This window comes from Idiotropiscis lumnitzeri, chromosome 19 (assembly GCF_059441095.1).
Source record: "Idiotropiscis lumnitzeri isolate Australia: NSW breed Sydney's pygmy pipehorse chromosome 19, RoL_Ilum_1.0, whole genome shotgun sequence".
Lineage (NCBI taxonomy): Eukaryota > Metazoa > Chordata > Actinopteri > Syngnathiformes > Syngnathidae > Idiotropiscis > Idiotropiscis lumnitzeri.
The window spans coordinates 8,421,091-8,442,139 of record NC_142409.1 but is presented as its reverse complement, the minus strand read 5'-3'; the positions used below and the strand labels follow the sequence as shown (position 1 = coordinate 8,442,139).

Genomic DNA, 21,049 nt, shown 5'->3' with positions numbered 1-21,049 from the left:
TTGAAAACGTCTTTTCAACATTTGAAAAGAATGCTGTAGCTCACACAAAACATGTGGATTCAAGAAATAACTATTGTTGCCAGAGTGGAGCACAGAATGCGATGTCCCTGAGCCTGAAGTTTTTTTCATTTTTTTTTTTTTTTATCAGAGTGACATGGAAATGAAGCCAGTTTAAAAAAAAAAATAAAATAAATACAGTGACGAATTATAATAACTCCCGCTATGTAACCGACAACATGCGCTGAATTATTTTCGAATTGCTTCGAGCTGTTTATTTGTCACTCCCAGTTGACGTTTATTTCCTAAAACAAAGGAGAATTAAACTCCGTATAAATAAACGCCAAAATGTTCACCCAAGTCAAAACAAGGATTCACAAATTTACAACTACATTTCCTGTATTTCCTCAACTAGAAAAAAAAAATAGTCCGTAGAATGTCTCTGAAGTCTAACGTGCCTCCAGGGAGTGTGAGCGTAAACTTTAAAGCTGCTCCGAATGCCCTCTATTGAAATAAGTACCATTATGCCGACACCAGTTTAAGAAAGGACACGTTAGTGGCCCTTTGAGAGAAAAGCTGCCGTTTCAAGATAGGATACGCTATCAGCAAATTAGATGAGGAGCTGTTGATGTGGAAAAGAATAAAAAATAAAAAAAACACACACACGAAGGTGCGGAGGAGGGAGGGAAGTGCTCAGAAGTAAAAAACAAAACAAAAGAAAAAAACAGAGAGTTTAAAGAGAAGAACATCGCTTAGTGTAGTTTATTGCCAAAATGGGGGAGGGCAAATATTGAGTTTCGGACCAGCAAGAATTTCCCATTTTCCCTCTAACAAACTCAAATTATCTATTTTTTAATCAGGAAACTGAAATGTTCTTTTTTAACTATTACCGTCAGCCCATGTAAAATGAATGTACATTTTGACGTCAATGCCCGTCAATGGCAGTGAATGAGTTAATTTTGGAGAAATGAGGAAATAATTGTCAAAGGCCGGACAAAGTGAGTTGACGCGACTTTATCGGAGCAAAATGTCGGAAATATAACCGGTCGGGGGTTCGTGTGCGCATTCTTGCTTTTGTCCGCTTCAGCCCGTGTAATTGGAGAATTAATCGGCACGCTAATTTTGATTTTGTGGAGGTGATCACACAAGCCCACGTTTGACGTCTATTTTGCAGAACACTTTTCGACTTTCACAGACAATTGGAGCAATATTACCTCGCTTGCCTCCCTGCTGTGACGTAACTTTTCAGCTTGTCCATTTTCGTCCTGATGTCCTTTTTACATGCAACCCTATTATATAAGTGCCAATGTTAACATCAATCAAGCGTCCCTTTTAAAGTGTAGCTCAAAAACATATTTTCCTCTCCACCAAAACATCATTCTTCCAACCCTTACATTATGTCATAACCCTCAAAAAGCTGTTCAAACATGCGGGGTTTAGCACTTTGCTCCCCATAAAGCTGTCACAAAGCTGTGGGATGTCCCACCCCCCTCCACCCCCCCACTCATCATTCCTTCAGTAGCTTTCTCCACCCTCCTTCTCCCTGGGTGTAAATCTTTTATATTGACTCGCCTCACTAACTTTTGGCCCCCGTCTACCGCGCTAAGAGAGGCTGAGGTCTCCCTGTACTTGTTGACGCCGCTTATCTTCAAAAAGCTATCGCTCAGGACAAAATTTTCCACCTGAAGAAGGGGGGGATCACTGATGCTTGGCCGTTTGTTCTCAACTGTTATTGGCGTTTTTTTTTTTTTTGTGAGAAGCAAAACAAGTTGACGACTGCATCATAGCCTAAGGCTTCGCCCATGGCTCGAATACGAGGAGTGCTTTGTTAACCTCCCGGAGGCTTTATGGCATCCTCACTGTATTCAGTACAATGATTAAAAACATAATCATGCTTCAGCGGAAAAAAATAAATAAAAAAATTGTCCATTCGTCACTCTCCGCTTTTTGTACAGCTGAGCCTCGCTCGTGTGCTGGAGCCAATAATGACATCTAATTGAGCTTAACCAAGGTCAGGGGAACTCAAAACAACACCGCAGGATGCTGCCGGGTTTCGCTGAACTTGGTGAATCCGCCGTTCATTGAATTTCATTTGAATCTTCTTCAATGTTGTTGAGGTAATTTTACCTGATTGGTTTTAACGGCACTGCTTTAAAATTCAAGTTTGGCTTGTAATTTGACACTTATCAGCATTTTTACCTTGTGAAAAACACTGAATGGTGTGTTCATGAAAAGCTCAAATATCAAATAAAATGTTCACAGCGTGTTAATTTGACAGTGTACATTTTCATCAGTTCATGTTGTGGAGATAAGGCGCATTTGTTCAGCTATATCAACATTGCTCAATGTAAAGAAAAATAAAAGTTAAAAAATAAATAAAAAAAATAACATTTACTCACTTTGAGTGCATTGCAGCTGTTTTTAACTCATTCACTACCGGCCAAGTTAAAAAAAAAAAAAAAGGATCTTTGACGCCTTTACCTGTCAATGGCAGTGAATGAGTTAATGCTCTGACCTTGGAAAGTCAGCATCTTAATTGTCCCATTTAACTGCTGAACTGCATTCTAAATTTCACCTGCAACCACACCAGGTCTTGCTGCACTCATTAAAATGTTTAATCCAATCTTGTTTTGTCTTTTTCCCCTCTTTAATTTATAATGCACGCTCTTCTGAGCTTGCGTGTGTGTGTGTGTGTGCGTGTATTTGGCCACCTTGAAGATACCACTCAATAAAATCTCAATGATTTAGGAGGTTAGTCGAGTAACTTGTCCTTTGCCTGTTTGGTTTAATTGCTAAGCAACATCGGAGAAACTTCGAAGAACTTTGTTTGCTTATTTTACCATCCCCCCCCCCCACACACACAATCGATATCCTCCGCCCCCATGGAAGTTATTGTAACCCGACAAGCATGCTTGCACGTCGGCACGATATGGGCCTCTACTCACACCGCACTCGATTCAAAGTTCTCCACATCCTAGACACACTAAGTAAAGCTGACAAATGTGTCCATCTGCGGTTTTTCAGAGCGCCTGCAATTACACGGACCTACTGTACTTCGTCTAATGGCTGCACTGCTTTAAATAAACAACAGCAAGTGCTTCACTTTAAAAAAAAAAATAAATAAAAAATCTACAGTGTCTCATGTAAGATAAAGACACATGCTACCACGGCTTTCCATCTTAAAATTGTAAAATAAAGTGTAATCGCTTGTGCTATTAGCTTTAGGTTGTAAACGTAAACAACTGCTCAATTAGACTCGTATAAAAAGTCTAAAAAAAAAAAAAAAAAAAGGATCTTCCAAAAGCTGGGATAGGCGCCAATCCCTCCTGGTTTCCAATGGAATAAGCTGTATACGTTGTCATGGCAACAGCTGCATCAGGGAATTTCACTGTACACCTGCCAACTATTTGTGTACAAGCCCATGGCAGAGTCCACTGCGTTGGGAATCAATCGTTCTTTCAAACATGTACACCCTCAGGACTTGAACACCGAGACTGAACAGATGTGGTTTTGTGATTCTGACGTCGCGAGCCGGGAAGGGGACTCGCTCCAACGTTTGAATTGTCGTCACTCAGCTGCAAGCCCGAGGGAGCTTTGTCTGAGAACGGCGGTTGATTTCTATGACTAATGCATTAGAACACCAACGTGATAAAAACCTAACCTCTGATATTCATTCATATCTTGAAAGCAAACACAAAATAAAAAAAAAAAAATGTCATTTTATAACCATTTTGCATACATTGCTTATATTTGACTAAGCTATTTGCACGTCTTTTTTATTTCAATGCCTATTTTGAAATCGTATTTATTTCTTTACCCTGAAACTAGCTTTAAAAAGATAATGCAAACATGAGAATTAAAAAAAAAAAAAAAAAATGAAATCAGTCAGGACTTGAGAGGATTACGCTTAAAATGACGTTCACTGGATGTGATAATCATGATAATTCACCCAGAGATGATTGCGGTTGTTTGTTACCAATACATATTTTAATTTGATCTCCATTAAACAAGGAACGACTCCCGTGAAAATATCTTTCTTTTCAGAGCTCTCCCACTGCTGCCAGGAGCAATTCCCTTCCTGATTGGCGCTTGTGCCGCTGTAAACAAAAACGAGGAAAATTGCTCATTGAGTCAACGGTAATTCCCGTTCTAAATGAAACACCTGGCTCAGAATGACTTCATTCATCCTCACTCTGAACTTTTGGCTGGCAAAAGCAGCAGCGGTCGGCACACCTTGAGGGAGGAAAATTATTAAAAAAAAAAAATGTTTTGTAATGCACCTTGAGCCAGCTTATTCGATAATTCTGTATTGACTAGGGTGATTATTTCATTTTAATGCACAAATGAGGGAGTATAAAAAAAAACACACGTTAAGACAAACGGCGATTTGGGTGATTTATTTGAGTGAGACAATTTTATTATGTGTGACATTTTCATCCTGGCTTGAATTTTTGACTATTTTGCACAAACCGCTCCCCGCCTGTCACCACTACCGCAAATCCGAATGAAAATCCAAACTCTAATTTCGACCGCCTCTCACCTGGACAAGTGATCACAAGCGTCAAGTCGGCATTATTCACAGACGGACGGAAATGGTAGCGTTCCATACCCCCCCCAAGGACCCCGGGAATGGATGTGAACGTGGTTAGTTATCACTTTCACTCTGTCAGCTGGAAGTGACACCTCCCACCTAACATTTTTTTTTTAAGGCACAGTGAGGTGTTGACTGAGAGGTCACGGTAAGAGAAAAAGTAAGTGACAGCATGACATGCAGAGCTGTGAAAATATCGTACGTCATGAGATTTGTGGTTTTAGTTGTGGATTGTCGTCTCCTCTGATTTTTTTTTTTTTTTTTCATAGCTCTTGTCCAACAGCTGCAAAATGACACCTGATTTTATCTCTGGACATTTTCCTGCTTTGTTTATATGTCAACTATTAGTTCTGTATTATCCATAAATTACGCCTTAATGACATCATGAAGACCGTTATTGATAGGAGCAGCTACCCTTGAGCAAGGTTGTTTTAGTTAATGATACAAATGGAATAACTAAAAATAAATTGAAAAAAAATCTTTTCGTAAAATAAAAATGAAAATGAAAAAAATAATAATTTAAACTACTATGATTAAAAGTATTAATTTTGATATTAACTCATTCACTGTAAAAAAAATAAAATAAAAAGGATCTTTTACGTATTTATCCGTCAATGGTAGTGAGCGAGTTAACAGAAGAAGCCAAAAGAAGAGAAGTTCCAACAGTCTTCTGGGAGTTGTAGTCCTCTTCACGTTCGTCACACAGAAGCGACGTCCTCAAGCAGCAGCCAATAAAAAAAACGAGCCACCAAACGACGTCCAATGAGTTGACTGCACCACTTTAAATGATATTTTTACCAGCAATTCTTTTCTTGGTTGATTGTTTTTTGCGAGCTTGTGTATGAATGGATTTTAAAAAGAGGATTACAGCACAGCTAATATTCCATATTGGACCATTTTAACTGTATTGTTTTGTTGCCAACAATGGTTGGCTGTTTTTTTCATTCACAGAGCTGGAATTAGGATCATGCAGCTATGGGTGCTTAATTAATTGAGTTAAAAGGGGACTGTTGGGTCTTGGCTGAGGTACTGAATGTGCTGTTAAATATTCACTCCCTGGGAAATTTGGACGGTAGAAGCAAGCCAACCAGGAAAGAAAGAGACAATTGAAGATGAGCGGGCTGCAAAACAGAGAGAGTGAGTTGAGAATTGGAGAATGGAGCTTTCTTCGGGTTATATTTGACGTCTATGCGACAGCTGGCTTGCCTTTGCTCCCTATTCTTTCGGGCTTTATGTATCAGTCTTAGCTGGAAAGCGTAAGAAAGAAAGTGGAACTGATGAAGAGAATAACCTCAGACACCCTCTGTCTAAGGCTGCGCTCCCTCGAAGACACGACGGCGGATGCGGCAAAGCAATATTCTTGCACATCAAGTTTTTGTTTTACTCCTCAACTTCCCATTTTGCTGCTAAAGATCAACTCTTCTAAGAACAGAAAAGAATCAGTGGTATATTTTGAGATTCCAACCGCTTTCTTTGCAGCGCTGGATAAACAGTGTAATTCGCACGGGTCCTCGTGACATTTTCAATTTTCGGTTCAATAGATGGAGTCCAATGAGGTAGATGTTGTCTAAGTTCAGATCGAAAGAATCAAATGAAACATGGATGTCCCTTTGTAAGTGGGGGCTTGGATAATATTTGTTCAAGCACAGATATCAAATCTGAAATGACATTTTTTACAAGGGGTGCAGGGGGGGGGGTAGCTTCCACTCGTTTGGATATCAGCTCGAGAATATATTCTATGCACCTTTAACGAGTCAAAACAGTTGTGCATCTCAGGTGGCGGCCATTTTGTCACTTTTGTCGACTGAAAATGACATCACAGTTGCGCAGGGCTCAGATAACGACCAATCAGGGCTCAGCTTCAAGAAGCAGGTGAGCCGTGATTGGTCGTTACTTGAGCCATGAGCAACTGTGATGTCATTTTCAGTCGGCAGAAGTGACAAAATGGCCGCCCTTGAGATGGCTAACAATGGGTGCATTTTGCTTCGTATCTCATATTCCACCGACACAATATGATTTAATGCCAGCCGTTTTCACTAGAGGGAGCCCACGAGTTTCATTTGCTTCTTTCCATTTTCCGACAATACCCAGCGCCCGCGTTTTATGGTGAGCAACTGTGTCAACCATTAGCAAAAGACATAATAAGCATGTGTGGCTGCCAAGGAGCTAATTTTGCTGCTCATTTCAAATGACAGTGTCACAGAAAACCAGCCAAGACAGAACACATTAAACACGCACAGACTGAGCGCATTAAAAGCAGCAAAGAATTTTTTGTTTTTCCTCCTCATGCTGCTCAATAAGACCACAGACGTCACCGTTTATGATCAACATAAAAAAATGATGCCCGAGCTCGGGAAAATGCGCCAGTCTGCCAACCACAACTAGAGCTGTGTACATCCTTTGTCAAAACAATCAAACATCCTTCAAGGGGTCTTTTCAACATGGTCAAAAAAAAAAGAGAGGGCAAAATGACCAAGAACCAAGTCAATCTCACTGAAAGTGTTGCTTCATTAATTTGTTGGGTGAAATTAAAAGATCCAATCGAGTGTAGAAAAAAATCAAAAGCCTCGTCACCGATGTGACAATCTATCATTATTGGTGACTGGGAGTTACCTGTTGTGAGATAAAGTTATTTTGTGTGTTTGGCAGGTGATGCATCAGGGTGGGTAAGCAACGCTCTGAGGCATATAATAAATCAATGATAATGGTTTTGGCTGCCATCGTGGCCTTTTCAGATATTCTGCACTGCTCAACAAGAGTGGCATATAGCAAAGCGAGCGGACTTACGTCGGCGTATCGCCATCCGGCCTCGACTCCCTGTTCATCCTGTGCGCTGTCTGCTACATTCAGCATGGGATTTAGCCTCGTTTCACCTAGTTGATTCGCTCACTTCGGTGCCAGCGGAACTTGTTGAATTATGGAAATGAAAAAAGGCGCGGGTAGCTGCCGCCGCTAACAGCTCTGTGTGTGTGTGTGTGTGTGTGTTTGCAGAGAAATTATCATCTTTATTTCCATGAGTGTTTGCAGCAGTTGCATTGCAAAAACCAAAACAAAACAAAACAGACAGACGGCAATTATCTTTATCTGCATGGATCTAAGCGCTCTGTGACAAATTTCAACCCCCATGTGCCTCTAATTACACATTGTCAGGGTGTTTTTGACTAGTTTCATGACCACAGATAACGTGAATGACAAACAATTTAACTCCTCTTGGAAAAAATGGTCGCGCAAGTTAGGCCTGGATCCTTCTAGATTAAATCTTTTTGCAGGGCGGAATTCACAACATCATCTTGGCTCCACATCTGAAGTCAAAACAAATAATAAGGCATAAGGCAACGATGAATAGCATGCACGACCTTTATTTTTTTGGTATACTGCTGTCTCTTGAAATTGATGAAATGTAGTGAAGTTTGCTAAAAAAAAATAAAAAATAAAATAAAAAAATGGCTAAGCCAAAAAATGTTGGGAACTTTACGAAAAATTTGTTAGGATTGATTGAAATATTGTGCATCACTAGAGATATAATAATGATAATAATAAAAAAATTATAATAAAATAATAACAATAGTAATAATAATAATTATAATAATAATAATATAATAATAATAACAACAACAACAATAATAATTATAATAATAATAATAATAATAGTAATAATAATAATAATAATAACAACAACAATAATAATAATTATTATTATAATATTATTATTATTATTAATAATACTAATAATAATAATAATAATTATTATTATTATTATTATTATATTATTAATAATAATAATAATAATAACATGAATAATATGAATAATAATAACAAATTAGATTCCATTATGAAGCAACAAATGTGACTTGACTATAGCTATAAAAAGTCTGCATCGGGGTTGACTAACTCCCGTTCTGATGTTTTTTTCTCCCGGTAATCTGGCTTCCTCCCACTTTCTCAAAATCCCGTTGGGTTAACAGCTGGTCAAAATCCATTTCCCTTGTCCACTTGGCTCTCGAAGGACACTTAAAATATCGCTAGTACGGATCAGACAGCTGACAGCGCACGAGCCTCTTAAATTTGTCAGTTGGAAAGATGCAATAAAATGGAGACAGGAGTCTTTCTTGTGGAGTGACGGCTGCGGCGTCACTTTTATCGGAAAATCAATGGACGGTCATCATATGGCTAGCTCATGTCAAATAAACTGGCATAACCCACACACGCAATCTTAATGAATTAGAAATGATTTTAAACCTCGTCCTTTCCAGCAACGCTTGGAAGGGGGTAACACTTGTCGTCGACATGGATTTGAAATATATCTTTTAAAACTCCTGTCTTTGCAACTTTTCTGACACACCCGCTCTAAATAAATAGGCTATATCTTTCTATTGACTTTTGGGTCAATCCTCCTCTGAATTGTCATGTGGTTATCTGCAGGAGAGTTCTTTCACACCCTTCAGATGTGAGTTAAATTTGACATTTTCAGATGGTTTCAGGAGGTGTTATGAATTTAAATCGTCTCTTTGGAATGGAGCCTTGTTTGACTTCTGGGCTCCCATCGATCAAGGAATGATTCTCATGGTGGGTGAGATTAAAAGGTTGATATATAGTTTGGGAGAATATTTGAGGGGAGGAATCTGGAAGGCTTGAAATGGAGACGTGTCATTAAAAGAATTTTTTTTTGTGAGATGCAGAAGTTAATTTCAATCTATTTCACGTAGTCCACTTGAAACAAATGAGCGCTAATAGGATAACGCATGAACCCTCTCTGCTTTCAACATCTGCCACAGCGCAGACGGGAGCAGTCTGCCGAAGTGAAATGATGAATCTACTGCCAGCAGAAGCAGATAGTGTGTCTTTTAGTATTCAAGTGGGTTTTCCGGTGAACTGGATTTGTTTTGGACGATGAATCAACTTAAACTTCCAAATGAGAGACATGGCGAGTCGTTCGTTGATGACGTCTGACAATAAACTCGGCGTGCCCAATGTAAATATATAATTATAAAATCGAACGAGCAGCGTCGACCCGACAAATTCTACCGTCTTTAATTGTACTCGGTGGAGTCGCACACCAAATGTGATTTCCTTTTTTTTGTTCGTCTCTGCGATCCTGTTTGTCACCTATTCGTATTTGTCTGCTTTTCATCTGTATGTATACGACGCATTTACATTTATAGTGTATAACACCTGTGGGGTACGCGCCACGATAGATCATCGGAATGAGCTTTACGCGCGCGTGACAATTGCACGTCAAAGCTTTTTTTTTGTCACGAGGAGGGGAAATCGAGAAGACTGGCATACTGTACTCCTCAGAAATCAAAATGATGTGAGGTATTCTTATACAAAGACGGTTACGATGTTGCACCGCTATTTCTGTCGATGTAAAGTATTTTAATGTTGGTCATGTTTTTCGCAAGCACTCTGACAACCACTGTGTTCTACAAGTTTATTTAGATTTTAAATCGCATCAGAGGAAAATTACAATCAGGGATTGGGAATCTTGTCAGAATTCTTCCTTCTCCGCATAAAAGGAACATAGTACCAAAATCCTTTCCCAGGGCTCTCTCCCACCCCGCGTTTTTTTCCGCCATGTTGGCGCTCTCAAATGGAGGGCTTTACGTTGTGATCATCCCCGAACTACAGAGGTGGGTCCCCTTTTATTTGATCGCAAAAAGGAAATCCTAGCTCAAGCCCTTTACATAAAAAGAAACATGAATGAAGAGCAGTGGGAGGTTGAAAAGGGAAGCGAGAGGTTGGTGGTGATAAAGAAAGGCAGGGATTACTTCTCTTCACTGTGGCCTTTTGCTTGTTTGCCAAAACTCTGGTTGAACAACAAAAAAAAAAAAATGCTTTTGTAAATTGTCAGAATTTTATATGCCGTTAAATATTGATGTATTTACAGTTAGCCAAATTTTTTTAGAATATTTATTTAAAAACCACAGACATTTTGTGTTCTATACTTTATTCGTGTCATATTTTACGGTTGTTACTCCGCCAAGTATCTCTGTAAGTAGATGACATCGGATTTTTATATTGACATGGACTTTGACAAATTATAATGGCCGCGTTCCAACACGGGCTGCATGTAGGTCAACTTGCCTCTGGGAACAGATTTGGCAGCACGTGTCAACATACGTGTACGGCCCAGATGGAATAAAAAAATATGCCACTCCATGAGCAATATCCTTGCAATTCGCACTGATTAAATAACATCGAGATCTGTGTCATGTGTGAGGGGACTGAGAGCTGGGGACACGTAGGGGCCGCTGAGAGAACAGAGCTTAGAATCTCATACGGTGCAGACTGGAGAAGGAAAAGTTCAAACAAACTTATTTGATATTGTCATTCACATTTCAAATGATGGAGAAAAAAAAAAGTTGGAGACTTTAATTTTAAAACATTTTTTTTTTGTCGCGTCACTAATCCGGATAGTGTTTGACTCGATAATTTGTACAGATGAAATGGTATAAAAATCTATTATTATGATAAATATATGATTATTGCATTGAAAAACAAAAAAAGACATTGTAAAATATGTTCATTAAAAAAAAAAATCTAATCTGTAACCTTACACACTCCTTGATCTGAATTTCTAACACAGGCCTTTTCGCGCTGCACTTGTTTTTTTTTTTCTTTTTTTTTTTGTTTGAGATACTGGACACCCTGGTGTACGGATATTTGCCCATATTTGGAATTCTTTGCATAGCCGCCTACCAGGAAGTAAAACAGAGGCTTCTCTCACTGCACTCTGAAATCACTCAGCCAGGTACGATTATTTTTGTTACTGTCTCACTGGACCCCAAACACCAACAAAAAGAAAACATTACAATAAGTGGTTCAATTTCATTAATTGTCATTTTTTTTTCAAACCTCTAACACAATTTAAACCAATTTAGAGCATCTAAGATTACACCTCTAAGATTTTTTGAACTGCCCATTAGAGAGTTCCAAAAGTTTCCTCTTGGAATGTTTTCAAGCAAGCACGTCTTCCTTTTTCTGCTTACAAGCTGTGCAAAGTTTCAATAAAATCTGGAAGAAGGTGTTAGATTGACACTGCAGGGGGGGGGCGGTCATGGGTTGTATTATTAATTAGCTTCCCCTGTGCCATCTACCCCAGAGGCAATGCTCTGATCATTAAGGATTTGACACCCTTATCTTCTACTTCTCCCACTCTCCTCATCATCGGTGCTTCGCCGGAGCAATTAGATGATGATTTGTCCAAAGATACTACGAGAATATTATAAGGAAGTCGCAGGCTTAAAGCTCTCTTGTAGCACCGTGGCATGATCCGAGTGATATGAAAATCACTGTGAGGCTTGGAGTCTCTCATTGATTGAAGTTGTGCCTTTTGAAGATGGAAGGATGCTTCTAATTTCCAACAAGACTCGAGCTTTCTGTGATAGCAACTTCAAATGAAATACCAAATCATGTCATCCTTTTTATGCGTTTGGAAGCCAGAAGAATAACATGCGCTTGAACACACTTTTATTCCTAATTTTGTCATTTGACAAAATACTGTTTGGAATTCTACACGTTACATTGCAGTCGATGCTCAGAAATTGGATCCTTAGAATTTAATTTTATTTATTTATTTTTTTTAAAAATATATCACATTTTACTCTATGCACCATTAACTTATTGACTACCATTGACGACTAAATACGTCAAAATTCCCTTTTTTTTTTTAATATTTTTTTTAAATTTTTTTTTTTTATTTGGCTGTTAGTGAATGAGTTAAGAGGACACGTAAATAGTCATTTCGATGATACAGGTTTGAAATTGGATGTGTGGTTGCAACTTAAACCTGATACAAGGACAAAAAAAAAAGGAATCAAATAAAATCTGCATAAATTAGGCCTAAAATTCGAATGACAAAATATGTTATTAACTTCGGTAAAAATCTGTTGTTTTCCCTCTAATTAACTTAATATTTTTTCAAAACCCAACCAGGAACACGTGGGATCAGCTTCATTTGGGCGCCGTCACGTGTTACGATGCGTATGAAGGATTCAATATTTACGTTAGCCCGTCAACATCCTTTTTTCTGGAAGTAAAGTAGCTGTCATATCGCAACAGCGCAGATTATCGACTTGGCATTTGTGACTTAATTATTTGAACCTGCCTTATCTCCTCTACCCCAACTCCTTTCTCGCTGCATTGCCCACTTGTGTCTTTCACCTCCTCCATAGATCAACCTTGTCAAACCCCTCTGGTCTCTTCCACATATCACTTTTGACTGGCGAATCAATAAGTGAATTACTTTTATGAAACCGCACGAGAACTGATGAGGGCTGTGTGGCTGCCTCAAGCCAACCACTTCACCTTTTAATCTTCCAGGAGTCTGATATGGATCAGCAAGTTGCGTAGAAGTGGAAGAAAATCAGACGCCCTAATGTGAGATTTTTTTTTTATTTTTTAATTAGAGGCCATTGGGCCTTTAATATGCATAAATTGTACTCAATATGTGAATAGAGCGGGGAGTCACTGTAAATTGCTAACAATTTTTCAAATTGGCCTCTCTAAAGCTATTAGTAACATCTCCCATAAATCTATAAACGCTGCAATTTTGAAAAATTAAAGATAATTTCACGTAATCGTTATTTTTTTTTCTTCACGTGTAGAGGGCAGCCAGCAGGGGGCGCCAGTGCCTCACTTGCCTATTACACGCTCATAAATTCTTTGTCCATGTAATCGCGGATTCCTGGGCCACCCAATATTTATCAGTTATGTTCATTTATTTGTGTTTTCAATCAGGGTTGGTTCAGTGAAACTACGCTTTTTGTTGCCAATCTGTCATCAATATTACCCATAAAATAAATAAATAAATAAATTATTGCGACAAATACCACCTACTAATTTTCTTTTAGCGCTTTTATTATGTTTTTAAAATTAATGATATATTAAAATAATAAACATACTGTTGAGGAGCTAGCCATTACGGGAAAACCAGCTGTGAACTTAAACCACTCCCAAAAGCGATTTGGACCTTTCTCTGCATTAAATATTGAACAGAAAGAGTAGAAGTTGAACGGTATTCTAGTTTTCTCCTCAGGCCCGTCTAGTAAAACTGTAATTTAAAATTGCCCCCCCCCCCCCAAACCCCAACATAAAGAAAGTTGTTTGCTCTCAAGTAACCAGAAGACTCGATTAGGATATAAAATTCACGCCAGTAAAAGTTGAGCGTCCTCATCCAGTGTGCCATCATGAGAATAAAATTCAATCCCGGCAAATTGATGACAACACGACTCAACAGATTTTTTTTTTTTATTGACTTTTCATTCCAAATACAAAATGTGATATTTAAGATCAGGTCGCTTTCTGTCGTTGCGATACTTTGACATTGACACAAGGTCAACAGGACTGAGGTCTCACATGGCGCACCATTGCTCCGCATGCTCATCCTAAATTAAAGGGGAAGTCCACCCCCCCAAATTATTTGGAATAAAATGTTTTATATTCTTTCACTTATCTGAATGTTACATTCTGATAATACAAAATTATTCATTTCTATAAAATCCAGTCATTTTTTTAGCCATTTTGTCACTTGTGTCGCCGGAAAATGACATCACTGTTGTTCAGGGTTCAGATAACGTCCAATCATGGCTCACCTTCAAACATGTGTGCTCCAAGAGTCTCGATCTGATGCAATAGTTTGCTACCCTTTTGTTTTTACAAACTGATATTTTTGTGTCTGCAAGAATGTTTTTCTAAGGAGTAAACCATACAACTCTGTTCATTTTTCATATTTTATAAAGCTGTCCGATTCTTCTTACTCTTACCTCAAGATGTTATCCCAAACCTCAATGAGCATCTTGCTGCCAAATTGATTATGCCTCCAGGGTCTTTTAAAATACAAGGAAAGTGCCTGAGCAAACAAAAGAACAGATTTTCTTTTTCAGAAGCCCGCTTCCATTTTATATTGCAAGGGGAAACGTAATATAAAATTGGCATAATTCTCACATTCACCAAACAATGAGTGACCACTCGTACTTTATGACTGAAGTGTGTCTTCCTGTTATTTTTTTCTCCACTGGTTTACTCCCAGCTGTAGAATCTCCAATATCGCAGACATTATGCTCAATCAGCTCCTAATGTTTCATGCTGACAGTTGAATCTTAAGCCAATATAACTCCAATAAGCGTTTTCCGTACTGACAGCTTGCGAGGAGGATAACAATGTAATATTTAAATGTGGGTGGGATATATGACATATATGGGCATTTAGAGACCTCTGAAGAAATGAATCGAGCTGGAGCGTAATAACTTTCTGTCGCGACTGAAAATGCTTCCTAAGATGCGGCGCTTTTTCACAAAGCATTTTAATGACCTGCTTTCTTGTCACATTATGTTCTCAACGTCTTACCCTATCAACTTTGGGCACTGATTTTACTTCAGGAGTATGAATTGTATCCCAAATGATTAATGAGAGTGCCGCACAGTACATTTGGCAAATACGGAGAAGTCATTTGAACGCAGTTGATTAGAAAATTACAAAAGCGGAACTGGTGACAAACCAGTCTGACAGCCGGTGGACGCAATCACGTAGGGGATGAATCTTTTTTGTCATGTAACTATGAAACTGAAACGAAGAACTACCTCACATAGATCCACTTTGTTGGAATGGGATCATAAATTTTTTTAAAGTCCCGTTGTTGATTGTGGTAAGTGGTATTAATGTAGTGTTGTAGAGGAGCCAAAATGGCCGTCCACTTATGTCATGCCGCACGTTTGTGTCAAACCATATTTTGTCTGAACGTGTTGTTAGATTTGAAAAAAATAAAAATAATTCTCAGACAAAACAGCCAAATTTAGATTTAATGACGAACAGTTACACTTCTTCAGTCTAACGGGCAAAATTATTTTGGCACTAAATCTCTTGTTTTGACCAATAAATGACATTGATTGATATTACCGTATTTTATAAGGTGCATTTAAAATCATCAATTTCTCAAAATTTGCGCCGTATGATGCAGTTGGATAAAGTTTGACTCGTTTGCTGTACTAGTTCATTTCAATTAATGTGCAGTAATGCGCCCTAAATGCGGAAATGTCCAAAAATAAACATGTTCATTGACACCGCACCTTATAATACGGTGCACCTTATACTACGGAAAATACGGTATATTTTTGTGTCTCTTTTGGGATGTGTGCTAGCTACCAAACTGGTGCGAGCATAAACAATGACAAATCTTTTTTTCCTTTTCCACGAGGACTTCCTGTTTCTAAACAATTAGTGCCACGTATTGGATTGGAGTTTAACAAATAAATGCGGCCATTTTAAGCCCTTTCTTATTCATTTGAACTCGCGGTAATTGCCCCGGCTCTCTTTATCACAACCTGAATGTGTAATATTAAAGAGCACTCCAGTGAATTCAAGCTGCTAGGAGCCCATTTGACTCTGAGAAAAGAGCGGCATCACACTCATAACCGGGCGAGGGCAAAAGGATTTGTTCGGATTTATTGCCATGAGAGCACATCCGTGCACCGATTGCCCGCATTGCTTCTAAGACTTTGGTTGATGAACCACACCATCTCTGCCAGAGAGTGCCGAGAACTAGTGTGAGTAATCATGATGTGGTCTTGGACAAAATAACCGTAAATCTTTATGGCTCGGTATCTCACCTGGGTAGCGTAAAATCAAGTCATGTAATAAACACGTGGGAAAGAAATTTTATCAATTAGGGTTGGCAGGATTAAATTTGAAGCAGATTGTTGATTCAGACTGACGTACACGATTGCGAGATTTTTGGGAAGGTGAAGTGGCTAAAATAAGATGGTGAAGGGTAGGACCCTTTAAGAATGACATTGTCTCCACTTCCATCTCGTGAGCGGACATAAACAGATTTTTAAAAGTGTGTGTCTGCGTGTGCGTGTGTGTGTGTGTGCGTGCATGCGACCACCCAGCTTTATCTTTTTTCATAATTATCCGCATCAATTGGCCAGGTGACCTTCTTAAGCACATATGACTAACACAATGTAATAACATAATAATTACCAACAATTTTATCGATTCATTCCGCCATAGAACTCAAATTGCTCATAATTAAAACCGTCATTTGTTTTTCCATTCATTGCCGGGTGGTCAACTTGCATGTGCGAAGGAACAACTGCTAAATGTGATTCAGCTTCATTCACATTGATTTGAGTGTTCTCTCAAAACGCCGCCGCTTTAAAGCATTTATCTTTCTGCTTCTTGACATGCTTGCCATGCTAGCTTTTGCATTTCCCTTATTGAGAGTGCTTTGACATACTTTCTCTTACCGCAAGAGAGCATTGCCCTTGTCTATATATATATATATATATATATATATATATATATATATATACCAGGGCCATATTCTGTATTTGATAGTGTCATAAAACGCTCCCATGCTTTGGAGAGAAAATAAATAAAAAAAGCCTTAATAAAAGCTACTTATGGCTTCCCTGTATGGTTGCAATCCTTGACTCGTATCTGTGAAGATGCCATTAGAGTCAACGTGTTTCTATAGCTCTTCATCAGCGGCTACAAAGGCCACAATTTTATGTAAATGTAAAAAGACAAATATACATATATACAAATACAAATATTAGGAACAAGATATTTTACGTGGAGATGGTGGAGAGTGTGAATGGACAAGTTAAAAAAGAAAGCAACTGTCCCAATACTTTTGTCGTGTTCGATTCTAAAAGTGCCTATTTTAGGATATGAACACGCCGAACACCAAAATTGCTGTGGCTAAGCTAAGCTATCAGCGGCACAATGTCTGTTTCCCCATGTTTGGGATCTCTTTGAAAGGATTTCGGTGTTTCCGTAAATGCATTTGAACTCGCTCAGCAACACTTGTCTAACCCAATTTAAATGGTGCGCGCAGAGGAGGAATCGGGGGACATCTAAATGCAGCAGATGACAACATGTTTGCCCCCGCATGTCTCGACAATGTGACTTCTCTCACTTGCTTTCACACCGCGGACCGCTCTTGTCTCTTCTTAACATTCACATTTTTCCTTAGTTTTCATCCCCCTCAGCCTCTATCTCGCTCCCTCGACTGTCTCTTTTTTTTTTTTTCGCCCCTCTGGTTGTTACATTAGCATAATGCAGCCTTTGCCTGCCAGTGAAGGGGAGCGTATCCAGCCCACACCACCCTCACTGAAGCCGCCGCAACGCTGCAAACTGTCAAGGCGCTACGGTGACAGCGGCAACCTTCCTCACACACATATGGGAAAGATGTTGACAGGATTATAATTAATGGATTTCAGAACCCACACTGAACTCACAACAAGTTCACTTCTGTAAAGCTGCATTTGTAGACAAATCCCACACAGCCCAGTAATGTTTGTGTAAAGATCCAGTATAGCAAAGTGGTTCATTTGCATGCGCTCTAAGAGCGTGTTAGCTCATGTCATGAAATCCAAGTAAGGCTGCACGGGGGAAGACACAATGCACCTGTCAGTTTGGAATTGAACATGTATATCAGTCATCTGCACGTATGCGGCGCGGAGGATTTCGCCAGTCGTACTGTAACACTCTTACACACCTGACTGCGACAGACCTTGAGTACGGAGCGAGGTTATAAATATACGCTAGATGAGGCTCATGTTGAGTACACTCCAACAAAACAATGGATTTACGTTGCGGAATTCAAATATTGAGCCATTTACGACGTCACTTGAACCGCTTTACAATAAATGTCATTTCTTGGTCCATGCAATTGTAATACATGGTTTCCAAAACTTGGGGTTCAAGTTGTATTGACCCACTGATTGTCAGAGTAAAACGCTAAAGGCTATTTTATCGATCCTCAGTAATAGACATGAGACGGCGTTCTTGTTGTCAACGTGGCTCAGTGGGTCGCACTCTGTCACGGGTTTTGCGATCAAGCTCTGTGCTGGGAAAAAAAATCTCAGAAATAAAGCCCCTCAATCAATGGAGAATAAATTCCATGCGGAAAGATGTTGTCTCTTATCAGCAAGACATCGAAACAGGATAAAGATTTGACCGTATTCCAATGAGACCCATGTGGGTAAAATTTTAAATGCCGTTTCTCTAAAACAGGGGTGTCAAACTCAAATAGTAAAACTTGAACAAAGCCGCGGGCCAGCATTTAATTTTTTTTAAATAATATAAATGATTTATTATTTTAAAAAATTATAAGTGGTTAAGTAATGCAATACAAAGTTTAATTTTGAAAATTACTATGATCATGTAGAACGTAAAATGGTATAGCAGTCATTCGATATAGCCTCGCGGGCCAATTATAATTACACTGCGGGCCAAATGTGGCCCACGGGCCACAGTTTGACACCTACGCTCTAAAATGATAATTATCTTCTAATTTGAGCCAGATTCTCCAAAGGATTGCATGCGCATGAACGGGCACAAAACACTTTGCCGCAAAATGAATACGAGTCACCGCCCTGGATGCGTCCGAGTGAATGGGATCCTCTCAATATCTCCCCGGCTCGGCTTCTTTTTTCTCGCCCATGTGCTCTCTTGGTAGCAACCCCCTGCTTCCTCGACTGTTGAATCTATCTTTTTATGGTTTCATAAAAATGATGTAGTACAATATACTGTTTGTGCAGCCCCGCAAGCCTATACGGGCTTTCTGTTTAATGTCGGTGTGCAGGTCCGAGTCGACTCGGATCTAAGTCACTAAGGCCCTAACTTGAGAATCTTTAGTGAATCAAGCCGGATATAGTTGAGGAAAATGGGGAACATTAATTATTTTTTTTTCACCCCCTCAGCAGAAGCTGTGAAAACATAGCTAATTAAAAAAAAAAGTTGGGCTTTGATCCTCTTCCACTAAAAAGGGACTTTTTCAGTTGAAAACAGTTGCTGATGTTGAGTGGGTGTTGCGAGTAGCAGTGGACATGAACAGTGCCTTACTGTACTATTGAAATGGCGGCATAAAAAGTAAAAATAAAAGAGTACCAAGCCATTTTACCTTGAGTAGGCTTTCAAAATCAAGACTCCTGCGAGCTTGAAAATCTTGATTATACTGCCACCTAGAAAGAAACAAGTGGACGACTGAGTGCACCTTTGAACCTGGGCTTCATAAAAGCGGTGACTCAATTCAGCCTTTTCATCAAATTGGTTTGACGGTTTTCCTCAGATCCATCTGCCGCACTGTATGATAAATGACCTCTCCTTTAAGATGAGGCGCAAACAGAGTGAAGAACAACAGTGGGTAAATATGAATGTGGAGTATGATACGGGGGGAATATTAAACAGGCTGGAAATAAGACCAAAATGAAGACTTCAGATTGTATGAATTTCTTCTCTCTTTCTGCTGCACTGAAAATCATTTTGACACTTGAGAATCATTCCACGAGTGTTTTTTTTTATTTTTTTTAACCACTGCGCTGAAATGTCTTACCAGTGAGTACAACAACAGATAGTTATGAAGGATTTGGAATAAATGCTCCAACTTTAAAAGGAAAGCCAACCCAAAGATCTTCTCTACAATAATGGTTATAAAATATAAATGATTGTTTGCCCATCTCTGGGCAGCTGTGATGTCATTTTTGGTCGACAGCAACTGGCAAAATGGCCGCCTCCTGAGAAGGCTAAAAACAGCTGGATTTTGCTGCTTAACTCATTTTCCTTAAACGCACTAATAATCCGAATGCTGTGTTTGGACTAGTTGAGGCACAGAGGACATTTTCTTGCAAAGACAAGTTTTGGGTTGACTTCCCCTTTAAAGTGTTATTATTATAATTATTATAATATACATATTATAATTCAAATATTATATAATAATAATAATAATAATAATAATAATGATAATAATAATACTAATAATAATAACAATAATAATGATAATAATAATAATAATAATAATAATAATGATAACCATATTAATGATAATAATAATAATAATAATAATAAAAATAAAATTTATATATATATATATATATATATATATATATATATATATATATATATATATATATATATGATAATTATTATAATAATATAATTATTCCACATAACCTTCCACGGTCACGGTTGACATTCAACCTACCCACAGTGTTTTATGTGTCAGCCGAACATTTGAGATATAATTAGGATGCTGCACAGGAACACCGTTCGATTAAACCTGATGCTATGAGGTAAAATAAACGGTCGCAATGTTCATCCAACACGACGCGGCGCTACACAGCTCGCGTCATGTAAAGTAAAAGCACATCTCGGCATTGCAGCTTTCACTTTCGCTTCACAAGACTTTGTTTGTTATTTGATGGGCACACTGCACCCACACCATTACAGCAAGTAATCATTGTGAATAATTCATACATCCCCAGGAGCACAATGGAAGATTGCGGTGGTAACAATGCTGCAGTTTTCGAATTAGGGCGTTTGTATGTGAAGAAAGAAGAGAGACACGTATTGTAATGAAATTGCTTGTTTTGACAGGTGTGTGCAATTGACGAAAAGAGAGTCAAGCAACACGTGGACGTTTGAAATGAGAGAAGTCGTTTTGTTGAGGGGATTTTA

General features: G+C 38.7%; 1 long non-coding RNA gene across 2 annotated transcripts in view; it reads left to right on the top strand.

Annotated features, from left to right (window-relative positions):
• Positions 1-21,049, top strand: part of LOC148318344 (uncharacterized) — a 62,494-nt gene that overhangs the window by 22,865 nt on the left and 18,580 nt on the right. The gene's annotated exons all lie outside the window — the stretch shown is intronic.